Here is an 11167-nt window from a genome sequence, read left to right as displayed (position 1 = left end):
AGGATGTGCGTATATTTCTGAACACTCCTGACCATGCATATGCAAGACCCTAGTGGTAGAAAAGTGTAATAGCAAACTGACTATTTATGTGGTAAACTGAGTATGTAGAGCTTACTGTCTATTATATCAGCATATCTGAGAGAGTAATTACTGATTTCAGTAATTTCTCACAAGATGTGGACAGATGACACAGATGGAATGTAAAGTAAAATCCTATAAAAGGAACATTTAAAGATCGATTGGGGTTATGTCTCATTTGAAGATCCAGTGCAGTTTTATTTGATATCTATTCTGGGGGTTTTAGCTATGGGTACATTTCAAAGAGAAATTGGAGAGGTTGCTGCACCTTATGTTTCTTTGATAAAGACATTTTTTCAATATGTTGCACAGTGCTAGGCTTTAGGTACTACATTAGTCTTTATGCACCACTGGGAAACTGAGTGAATAGCAGATAAACTAGTAATAATAGCAGATAAATTTGGAACTGCATCTAGGCATCAATAAATGCTAAAAGACAACAACTAGTTGGTAAATCAGGAACTGAATGAGTTTTTCTCCATATTTGACTCAGTATCCCGTGGGCCTTGCTCGAATGTTTTGCTAATCTTTCTATATTAGAAAAACCCATATGAACAAGTTGGCTAGCTAGACATAGTGTTCTTATCATTTCTTACAAATTAATTCATACGAAATTGGTCCACATTTAATGACATCACCTTCATTCAATCAAACCTGTAAAAGATCTTTTGAAATCTGATTTTTTGAAATGCCTGATACAGTGAGATGTAGTGTTTAAAAATTTCATGGATTAGAATATCTATATTAGACAACGTAAGTGATAAGATGTCATTAACTAGTGCTGTGTTCAAGTGGTGTTGCAAACTGGAATTGCCAGTTGGCAGTGAAAACTGGTGAACTTGCTGGTTATGAATGCTTTAGAGATAATATTTCGCAGTTGTATTTTATTACAGTTGATTCTAAATGACTCTTCAATAAGAATTTACTGAAAAGGCAACTGAATGGAATGAAGTTATATTGACTAGTTCTAATTGATCTAATATGGACAATCTTGCAATTAGCACCTGAACGCAGCACTGAAGAGTATGAGGAAAAAAGGTTACAAGCTTCTAAGGGGATTATTTTTGTCTTTTTTTTCTTCTTTTGCATCACCCCTCACACTCAGCCCTGTCCGCGGTGCATCTAATGGAGTCTCTGTTCTGGCCTGATTCACCTTCTTGTGCAGAAACACGGAGCTGAGTGATGGTAGCAGTAAGCCGAAGGAGAGTGCAGCGTACGCCCACAGCCCTGACCCGGGGTCAGGTAAACATGCAGTACACCTGCATTTCTATTCCATCAATTTCTCCACCACCAATCGCAGTCTCGACCAAAGGCACGACTGTTCTCGCTCCTGGGCTATTACTGTGTCTGCTTATCTAGAAGAGTTCACATGGAGCCTGCGAACATAGGATGCAGGAATGGAGAACGCTTCCGGCTTATGAAGCTGTTTGAGCTGCCTTTAACAGACTGAGCTCCTGAGAGAAGGATGTGTGCGACTGTTGAAGTTTTTTTTTCTATTCTCGTCAAAGATAACAAGAAGAAAAGCTTACTCCCATGCGTCAGATGTCTGTCCTTTTAAATAAGCTCGAACTCCATCACCTCAAAGACAGAAAGAAAGACTTGCAGGAATGTGGGAAGAATTTGGATGCATCATATTTGCCCCTGTACATGCATATACTATGTATACACAGACACAAATACACACACAATCTTGTATTGTTACTTACTGGGGTAGTTCCACCTACACCAAACTTTTCAAACAGCAACTGCATTTTTCTTAATGGGAACCCAACAACTGTTCACACAATGTTAAAAATGTCATGTATTGTTATTATCATGAGAACATTTGGCCAGATATTAGGACACAGTACATATAATGTAAAGACTGTAATAGTTCTATTTCCATTTAAGGCACAAATGTACCTTAGTGGTGTAACACTAATATTGCTACTAACACTAATATTACCTGCTTTAGTCTAAAATCTAAAATCAAAAAGAGAAAACTTAAAAGTTTTATCATATTTCTTACAACTCAGTTTTGTAAATATGTAATATGCCAGTATGTCACCCTACAATATTATAAAATATTAACGAAATACAACAAACTGTGTTATTTTGTCTATATACCACAGCACTGTTGAATTCTCAAATCTGATTGGTGAGAAGGTGTTGATTAATTTTCTATAACATCACATGGCTGCAAGGCAAATCGCAGGTTTATATTAATGTGCTCGCTCTAACACTTTCTAATGCACTCTAATACTTATTATCCATTTCTAGTAACAACTTACACAGAGGCTTGAACATAAACAAATGAAAATGTATAATTTTTGAAGAGACGTTTATTTAGCATTCATGGAAGGAGTCTCCAGTGTCAGCGCTTTGTAACAATCAGAGGTAAAGCAGCAATTTTAAGCTTTCCAAAAACCTTGGTAACATGACAATCTGCATTTTTCTCTTAGTAACCTCAAGAGAGAGAAACAAAGAGCAGTTGGTGAGGGAATGACTTCTTATAGCTGCTCTAATGTAACTTGTTTTGTGGATGTTCCATAACATTAACTATCTATAGCATGCTAAAAAAAATTGTGTCATTCTGTAATAAATAAAACATTGTTAGTGTCGGAAAATTGCTGAGGTATAATACATGTGGTTGATTGGCTAGTTTAATAGCACATCTAACCACACCTCTTGATAATGAAAATTGTAACCCCGCCCATTTTTTTTTACAATGATGTTGCTCTTTGCCAGGTTACTGCCTCTAGCGATAATAGAGAAAATACCAATATTTATGTCTTTATATTTTTGTATTTGTGTTAGCGAAACGAAAATATGGCCATAGCTTGTGTGCATAAGACAGAGAATATGAGGGAAGGCTGAGAAACAGAGAGACATCTGTGTTACACATAGCATGTGACAGATTTTTGCTCATCTAGCCATGTGACAGCCATGTTTATTTCTGTGTTGTGTGTTAGGATTACAGCGCTGTGACATCGAATTGCTGTGTGCTACATTTCTCCTATTCATCCTACAAACTTAATCCCGATCACCCGATGTAACACATGCCCAGTCCTGCCAGAACTGGACTATATTATTTCAGTAAAAAGCAGGAAAAGCTGGAGTGCCCTCTACTGGCACACTGCTGTAGTGCATCCATGTTTACTGCGATTTCCTACTCTCTGGTGCGGGCCGGGTCGGTGCGTGTGTAAGACCACACGTATGTGGTATGAGTAAGGGGGATTCAGCTGTTTGAGTGACTCTCATGGTCATGATATGTGTGTGTTTGTTTTTGTGTGTGTGTGTGTGTGTGTGTGTGCAGATGTATCTAGAGTACTTGAAAATAGAGATTATATACGATCAATGAAGATTTAGAGAGCATTAAATCACTACTTTTATGATTATGGATTTCACTTAAGCCATAAGCCATAAGTCCTGTGAGAACACACACACACACAGACACACACACCATATGTATGTATGTGGTACAACCTAATGAAGTTACATTTGAGGATTAAAGAAATACTCCTGTGTTTTTCAATCTGATCTCTATCCACTGCATCTGTAGTGTAGTGTATGTCTGATTACTATGGATATGAATTTCAACATTTTCCCATACTAAGAATAAAAAGAAAGAAAAGAATCTGATCACTTGACATCCCCTGTATAGTGGAAGTCTAAGAGCAGTTGTTGAATTCTGTCGACACATGTTCAAAATCCATATCTAGACAACAAAATTCAAAAGTACATTTTATTATGGGGACATATTTATGAACATTTTCAAGATAACGTTTGAATAGAATCTCATTACAGCAAAAAATAACATGTATATGTTTAATAAATTATATAAAACTATTAATTATTAAATAATTTATTTTTAAAAATTATGAATTATTAATTTTGTTAAATATAAAACATTTCTGTCATAAATAAAACTTTCAGTCTTTCAGAAAATGTAGTCCCATTACAGAAAAGGGTGAATTATACTGATTTAGAGATTTGTTTGCAAATAATTTTGACTGAAGAATGCATAAAACGTCTTCAAAAATCTATTTTGCATAAACCTTCATCAAGTGCACCTAGACTTCCATTACAAGTGAGCTGGGAGTAAACAGATTATCGGTTCTTTTCTTGGCACATGGAAACATGTCGAAATTCTTGTCTCTTTTAATCACACATACTGTACAATACAGATGCAAGAGCTAGAGATTAAGTTTTAAAAAAAAAAGAGCTGGTGTAAAGGCTCTGTTACAGATTTGTTTGATGGATTTAGTTGTTCCTTTTTTAAGAGTCACACACCCAGTTTGTTTCAATTTGTCAAAAGCCCCCATAAGAGTGTGTTAGAGCATGGGGTCCTGGTGCTGGCTTTCTATCGACATGGCTCACTGCGGGTGAAACAGCATTAGATCAGTCGATAATAAAGGCTGCAGTTACAAAAGCCTGACCTGTTTTAGCCAATTCACTGTTCACTGCTGAATGAGAGAAGGCTGGAGCAAAGCAGGTTAAAAAATGGGGCCATGCAAAAAAAACAAGTCATTTTCCACATCAACAAGAGATTAGCTGCCTCAGAGACTGTGGTGTACAGCAGGTTCTCTGCCCTCAGCCTCTGCTATGCTAACAATGACAATTTATTTGGCTAATCATAATCAATTTCTAAAGACTGACAGAAAAGCACTTCTCGTGAAGCAAAGATTATGAAGGAAAAGCACTTCTCCTGAAGCAAAAATGTGAAGGTTATGATGGGACTAGCACTTCTTGTGAAGAAAAATGTAAAAGATATAAAAGACAAGTGCTTCTCATGAAGAAAAATGTAATTGTTTATGACAGACTCTGACAGCAGTATCATATTCAGTATCAGCAGTTTATTTCGCTGTCTTTCAAACAGAGCTAGCACTAGCCTGACAGAACATGATAGCATCCAAGGTCCAATGAAACAAAACAAAAAGACCTTACAGTGAGACAAATAATGAAAATATATTGTTACTGTATTAAAATCCCTGGCTAAAGTTTTTCTCAGTGTTCCAAAAATATAATTGAATGTGCAAGCTCACTTGCTAGTTGCTGCTAAGTTTAGCACTGGTACAGTAGCAGACAGTGTTTGCTTGTTAGTCAGCTAACTTAGCAATGACATTTATGTAGCTAAACAAACATTCACTAGTCTGTATATACTTTATAATCGAGGTGGTTTGTGGTAGCCAAACATATTATGGCTACAGTGCTTCAGGAAGATTAGGAGCTGCTTCAAAAGTGCTAAATTTTCTCTGTTAGCATCTCTGTCACATAGCCATGTCCACACACATGCTGTGTTTTCTCTCTCTTTCTCTAAACACGTTACCTGTTCTGCACTGGCTCATCTCTTTTAAAGTGAAAAAAAAAAAAAGAACCCATCGAGGCACACAGTCGAAAACTCTCCATGATGAATAATAAATGAAAAAGAACACAGGAGTGTAGGGAAAAAACAGATTTTCACACTCACTGTTTGAGCGTTCTTATCAGAAATGGCTGAGGTGGCCAGTGAGCAAAATCGAATTATAGGAGTAGCCTCAAGTCTCTGTCGAAACTTGAAAGAAAAAAAAAGGTAATTAATTCTTGAGAATTCCTTTTAAAACCCTTCTGTCAATGCTAGTCAGAAGGAAGGCTGTTGAGTGTTACTTTGTCAGCAGGGTTTGCTACGATTTTCACACTCACACATCAATCTGGCAATCATGGAGTTAGGGGTGTTATTTTACTGCACAGAAAGTTTAATACTTTCATCTGTGAGCCAGATTCATTTTAGCTCAGATTTTCCTTTCTTTGATTACAGATATTTACTGCAAAAGCACTAATTCGTTAACCAGTCAAAACTGTTACAGATTTAACAACCTCATTTTTTGATTGAAATACCAGCCCAAATGGAGATCAAATCTAGGAGGCGTGTAACTCTGACACACCTTTCACTGATTGGCTGTACGAATCTGCAGTCTGAGCTAGCAAGAAATCAGCGCCAGTTTAGCTTCTTCATACCATTCTGTGTATTTTTTTGTTTGAAAAATTGGTTTCACTGTTGCACTTGGTTCCACAAAAGTCCAAAATAATCTGCCTTACAACATTTGTTACTAATACGTTATGTATAGTAGGTAAGAGTAATATGCGGTATAATCAATCTACTTAGCAGTGCTCCTTGAATGGTGATTTAAGTCACATGGACAAACTGTTATGCACTTTAGCCAAATATACTGGTTTCAATATGTGAAGAGAGTGTGATGAACAGCTAGCTAACATCTCCCAATAAGTAGATATGGTTGCTCTTTAACGTTCTTCGTCTACACCAATAAATATGGCTACCTGTAAAGCTTACTAACAAAATTGGCAGTGTAATTAGTTAACTTAGTTCATATTAAATTGGCTAAATGTAACCATAGGTACAAGTTATGTCAATCTAGAAAACATGTACAGTACATAGGCAAGATAACTAACCTAGTAGGTTTTACGGTAGTGAAGTCGCAAGACTTTCAAAAACATGCACTTAGACTATAATTTGGATGCAATTGGTGCAATTTAGACAACATTGCTAACAAGAAAATCCACACATCCGCCACGCTACTTCATAATTAGCAGCTCTAAATGGCTCACAATACAGAGTCTTGTGACTTCACAGGTCAAAGTTCATTTAGATAAAGTTGGCATGAAGCAAAATAACTGCTGCCAGAAGCAAAGGTGCAAAATTCTTTCACGTCTCACGTCCTTTCCCCTTCAGTGATTTAACTTTTGTGCTGGGCGAATTTTATTCACATTTAATTTGGCCATTAAAAGCAGAAATGCATTGTTTCCAGGTGTCTCCCATACCAAGGAGTCAAAAATCTTAAATGCTATGTGTAAACCATAAATGTTGGCACCCCTTTGATTTTGCAAGTATGTTGACAAAGTTTGTTAGTAGGATAAATTTATGAACATATTCAAGTAAGAGCAGTGTAATTTTGAGTTTGCACATACAAAAGAAAATATGTGCAAGAACAAGATGTTGCATTTGAACATCTCTTTTTTTCCTGAGAACAAAAGAAATCTAGCGAGAGCAAACAGAATTTTTCTCAGAGATTAAACTGTTGGCAGCACTTTTGGCAGTGAAACAGTGCCAGGCTGAAGGGTAATTCATTGAAGTAATACATCAGATATGTGAGAGTCTCTGTATGTGTATATGTGTGTGTGTGTGAGAGAGAGAGAGAGAGAGAAATGTACATTGAACATTTTCTTCTGATAGCATCCTGCGCCTGACATCTGTTCCTGAGGTACGTGTGATTAGTGTACTTCAAGTGTGATGTCAGGAGGATGACGCTCAGGCCATGGGGAATTCTGATGATGACAAACTGATACAATCACATCATTCCTACAAAAATACACACATTCAGGGTTGATAAGCGGTCCGGAGCATTTACCTATATCAATCAGGGCACCAAACAGGCAGAATTGGTATTACTGTGATTTGTAATACAGCCTAGGTTTTATAATTACATAATTAAATACCCAGGGGAAAAGGAGATAATTGGTGTTTTGTATTTGTGTATTGGTGTATTGTTGTCCTGTATGTATTGGAGTCATGGGCATGATGTAAGCAGAGAGAAGGCGACTCATAAAGGTCTTCCTCATGCTGGACAGCTCAGTCATGGAGGCGGGAGACATATTTAGCTTTTCCGCCTACACCAAACCGAACATGCGTGCATACTGGTAGGGAATGTTACCAGGACACATATGACATTATAAAATTCATAATATTGCAACACGGATTCATTTTTTCTAAAGGTTATTATATTATTATTTTAGTATTCCATTTATATAATGACTACCAATTTCTCTGTACCTGGTGAAATTGGTTAATATTTTAACCAGTTGATCAAAACACCTGGTTAAAACACCCTAACACTCCAGGTTAAAAGTTAGCAATTCTCAGACCTTTCATGTAAAATGGACTTTGAAAAAAAAATGATATATTAGCATAATTATCATGCTCTTATGTGGAAATGCTAAAAATAAATTCTCCATTACATTCCATGCATCATGTGATTACAGATGAAAAACAGATATCTAGTAAAATATCAAATCTTTTAAAGATCTTAGTCCATGTCATGGTTATGTATAAATGTATAAATGACAGCATGTTAACTAACTTTTGCCAACATTTTGTGCAAATTTATCCACCACTATCTAACAATTATGAGACAGTATCAATGCTCATAGATGAATATTAAACCAAGGTAGCTATGTGTCCACTGTTCTGTGCACTCTTCAAATCTTCAAGATGGACTACTCAAGACAACCTGATTTTTTGTTTTTTTTTTGTCTTATTAACTTCAGTAGAGGCTGGTGAGGGAATGAGTCAATTAAAAAAAATCAAATTGTTAGCACTGACAAATTGCTGTTGTATAAGAGGAATAAAACACTTTGTTGTGCGCGATTATAGGAAAGAATCAATTTTGAGGTGGTAACACGGTAACAGCATGGCCCCACGAGTTTTATTTCTTACATAACATAATTAATCATTACAAGGCTGCAAAGAAACTAGAGAAAATAATTACAGTGGCAAAAGAGCACAAAGGAAAAACTTGAAAAGAAGTTTGTCTTGGTGACGTACAAATATCACATTCGCCCACTTTGACCACCGCATCCATTACAACAACCCACCAATACACTGAGCTCATTCCGACACACTCGCAGTGCCCGCTAAGCACATCTTGGCATGAGAGACGTAACAGCCTGTGAAAGAGATAAAAAAAAAAAGTACATCCCTTACATAAAACAATGCTGTTTACTGCAGGCCAGAGCCTCTCATCCTGCTGCTGATAACAGACCAGGCTTTATTCCAACCAAACTTCTGCAAGTTTTTTTTTAATCTTTTAAACACGCACACACATTTTATATATATATATATATATATATATATATATATATATATATATATATATATATATATATATATATATTTTTTTTTCAAGCTCTTTATGTCTGGAATATTAATGAAGCTCTGCACTCTGAATACAGTCCACTATAATAAGATAATAAATATGCCACTTTATTGTCGCACAAACCAAAGCGGAGACACTTTTAGTACTTTCTTGATTTAAAAAGTCTTTTACTCAGAGAATATATAAACAGGGGTTGTAAAGTTTCATCGATTTGAAAAAGGTGAAGAAGGCATGGCCTTTAGTATCTGTCAGTCTCAACAAAAATGCATGGTCTAGGTCCCTGTCAGGTCCCATAAAAGTAAAGTGTCCTCTTTGCTTGACCCAGGGATAAAGGCGTGGCCTCTGTAACTATTATTACAGTGAAGATGTTGTCTCCCTACCTTTCAGTCAACTGAAAGGGGTGTGGCCTCCATGTTAGTGGGACCTGTAATTGTCTATCCCAATGGAGAAGATGTAGCCTCTGTCACTCCCTCTGAAGGAGGTGTGGCCTCTCTGCTTGTCTCAGTGAAGGAGGTGTGGCCTATATAACTATCTGTCCTTAGTGGAGGTGTAAAATCTCTACCTTTCAGTCCCAGTGAAGGAGGCACGGCCTCTGTGTCTACCAGTCCCAGTAAAGCGGATATGTCCCCTGAGATGGCCTCGGTGAAGGAGCCGTGGCCTCTACACCCAGAAGAGGTGTGGCTTCTTTATCAGTCTCAGAGAAGAAGGTGTGGCCTCTGCAACTGTCAGTCTCAGTAGTGGAGGTGTGGACTCTGTGTCGGTCCCAGTGAAGTAGGTGTGACCTTTGTGCTTGTCTCAGTGAAGGAGGTGTCGCCTCTGTAACAGTCAGTCCCAGTGAAGGGGGCGTGGTTTGTGAGCGGTCACTCTCTCTATAGAATGTCCTCACACTCCTCAAAAAATTTCTAATTAAAATCTGTGCATGATTTGAATCACATTGTATCAAATGGTATTCAATCATTGGTTCAATAATCAGAACATTAAGAATTGATCAAGCTGTGCATCATATAGTCTTGGAGAGAACAGATAAACATGTCAATCATAAGTCCATTTACACCATAGAACACATCTTTTGGAGCAAAAGTAAATGTATAAATATGATTAAAAAAAAGATAAACAGTAATGCAGGTTTTAATTAGACATCTACGACAACAGTGTGTTTAAAATGTACGATTTTGCAGCCCTAATCATTAATCTGGTCAAACCTCCTATACAATACAAAGGAAAAGGAGATACACAATTATGTATATGATTTTCATATAATCAGCAATATGTTAGAGAAGATTACTGAACACCAAAGGAATATTCTGGAACAAATGTCTTTAGTTAAAGTGGATGTCAATAAACTTGCTGTTTGGCTGTTGGATGTTGACAAAGTGCCTTAATTGTAAAATACTTCCATCTGTTTGGCCTGTAGTGTAGATCAATACAGTACTGAACCTCAGTGCGCTGTTATCCTTGAATTGAAACCACCATTAACAGCATAATATTGACAGGCTTCTTCATTGCCGTCGAGGTCGTGCTGATTTTTTTTTTTTTTTTGTATTATTGTTGTCGCAATTGATGAATGATGGCAGCATATAAAAGTTAGCTGCAAAACTCGTTCGGGCGCTCTGACATTTTAGGGAGCCCTCTCAGCGTCATAAAGGTGCCGGAGAGATGGATGAGGGAGAGGGAGTGGAGCAGGAAAGAGTAATGAGGCAGAAACGAGGAGAGAAGAGGATAGAAGAAGGAAGGAGGGAAAGCGGGAGATAATGAGATTGGGAAAGATGGGAAGAACAAGAACTCACTTGAGGGAAGATGGAGGATGATGAGAGGGAGCAACTGAGAAGTGTATATCTTCTAAAACTGTACTTAATTGGTTTTTTTTTTGTTTGTTGTGTTTTTTATAAGTCTCCAATACCATATTTTCTGGAATTTTCCCACTAGTAGCTCAACAAATCCAATTACAGTGTATGTTTTGGCCAAATTGTAAAGAGTTTGTTAGAGTGCTTATGGTAGCTTATGGTAGACGTGCTACTCCAGGACTTGCGGCAGCCTTAGAGACAGATGTTCTACCATGATCATCTCCTCTCCATCTCTGCACCATTTGGAAATATGTTTACATTACTTTACATCACAGCGCTGGCGAATTCTCAATTCTGATTGGTTAGAAGTTGCTTATTAAATTCTGTAACAGCAGC

The sequence above is a fragment of the Pangasianodon hypophthalmus genome, chromosome 24 (genome assembly GCF_027358585.1).
Source record: "Pangasianodon hypophthalmus isolate fPanHyp1 chromosome 24, fPanHyp1.pri, whole genome shotgun sequence".
Taxonomy (NCBI): Eukaryota; Metazoa; Chordata; class Actinopteri; order Siluriformes; family Pangasiidae; genus Pangasianodon; species Pangasianodon hypophthalmus.
This window is presented reverse-complemented; position numbering follows the sequence as displayed.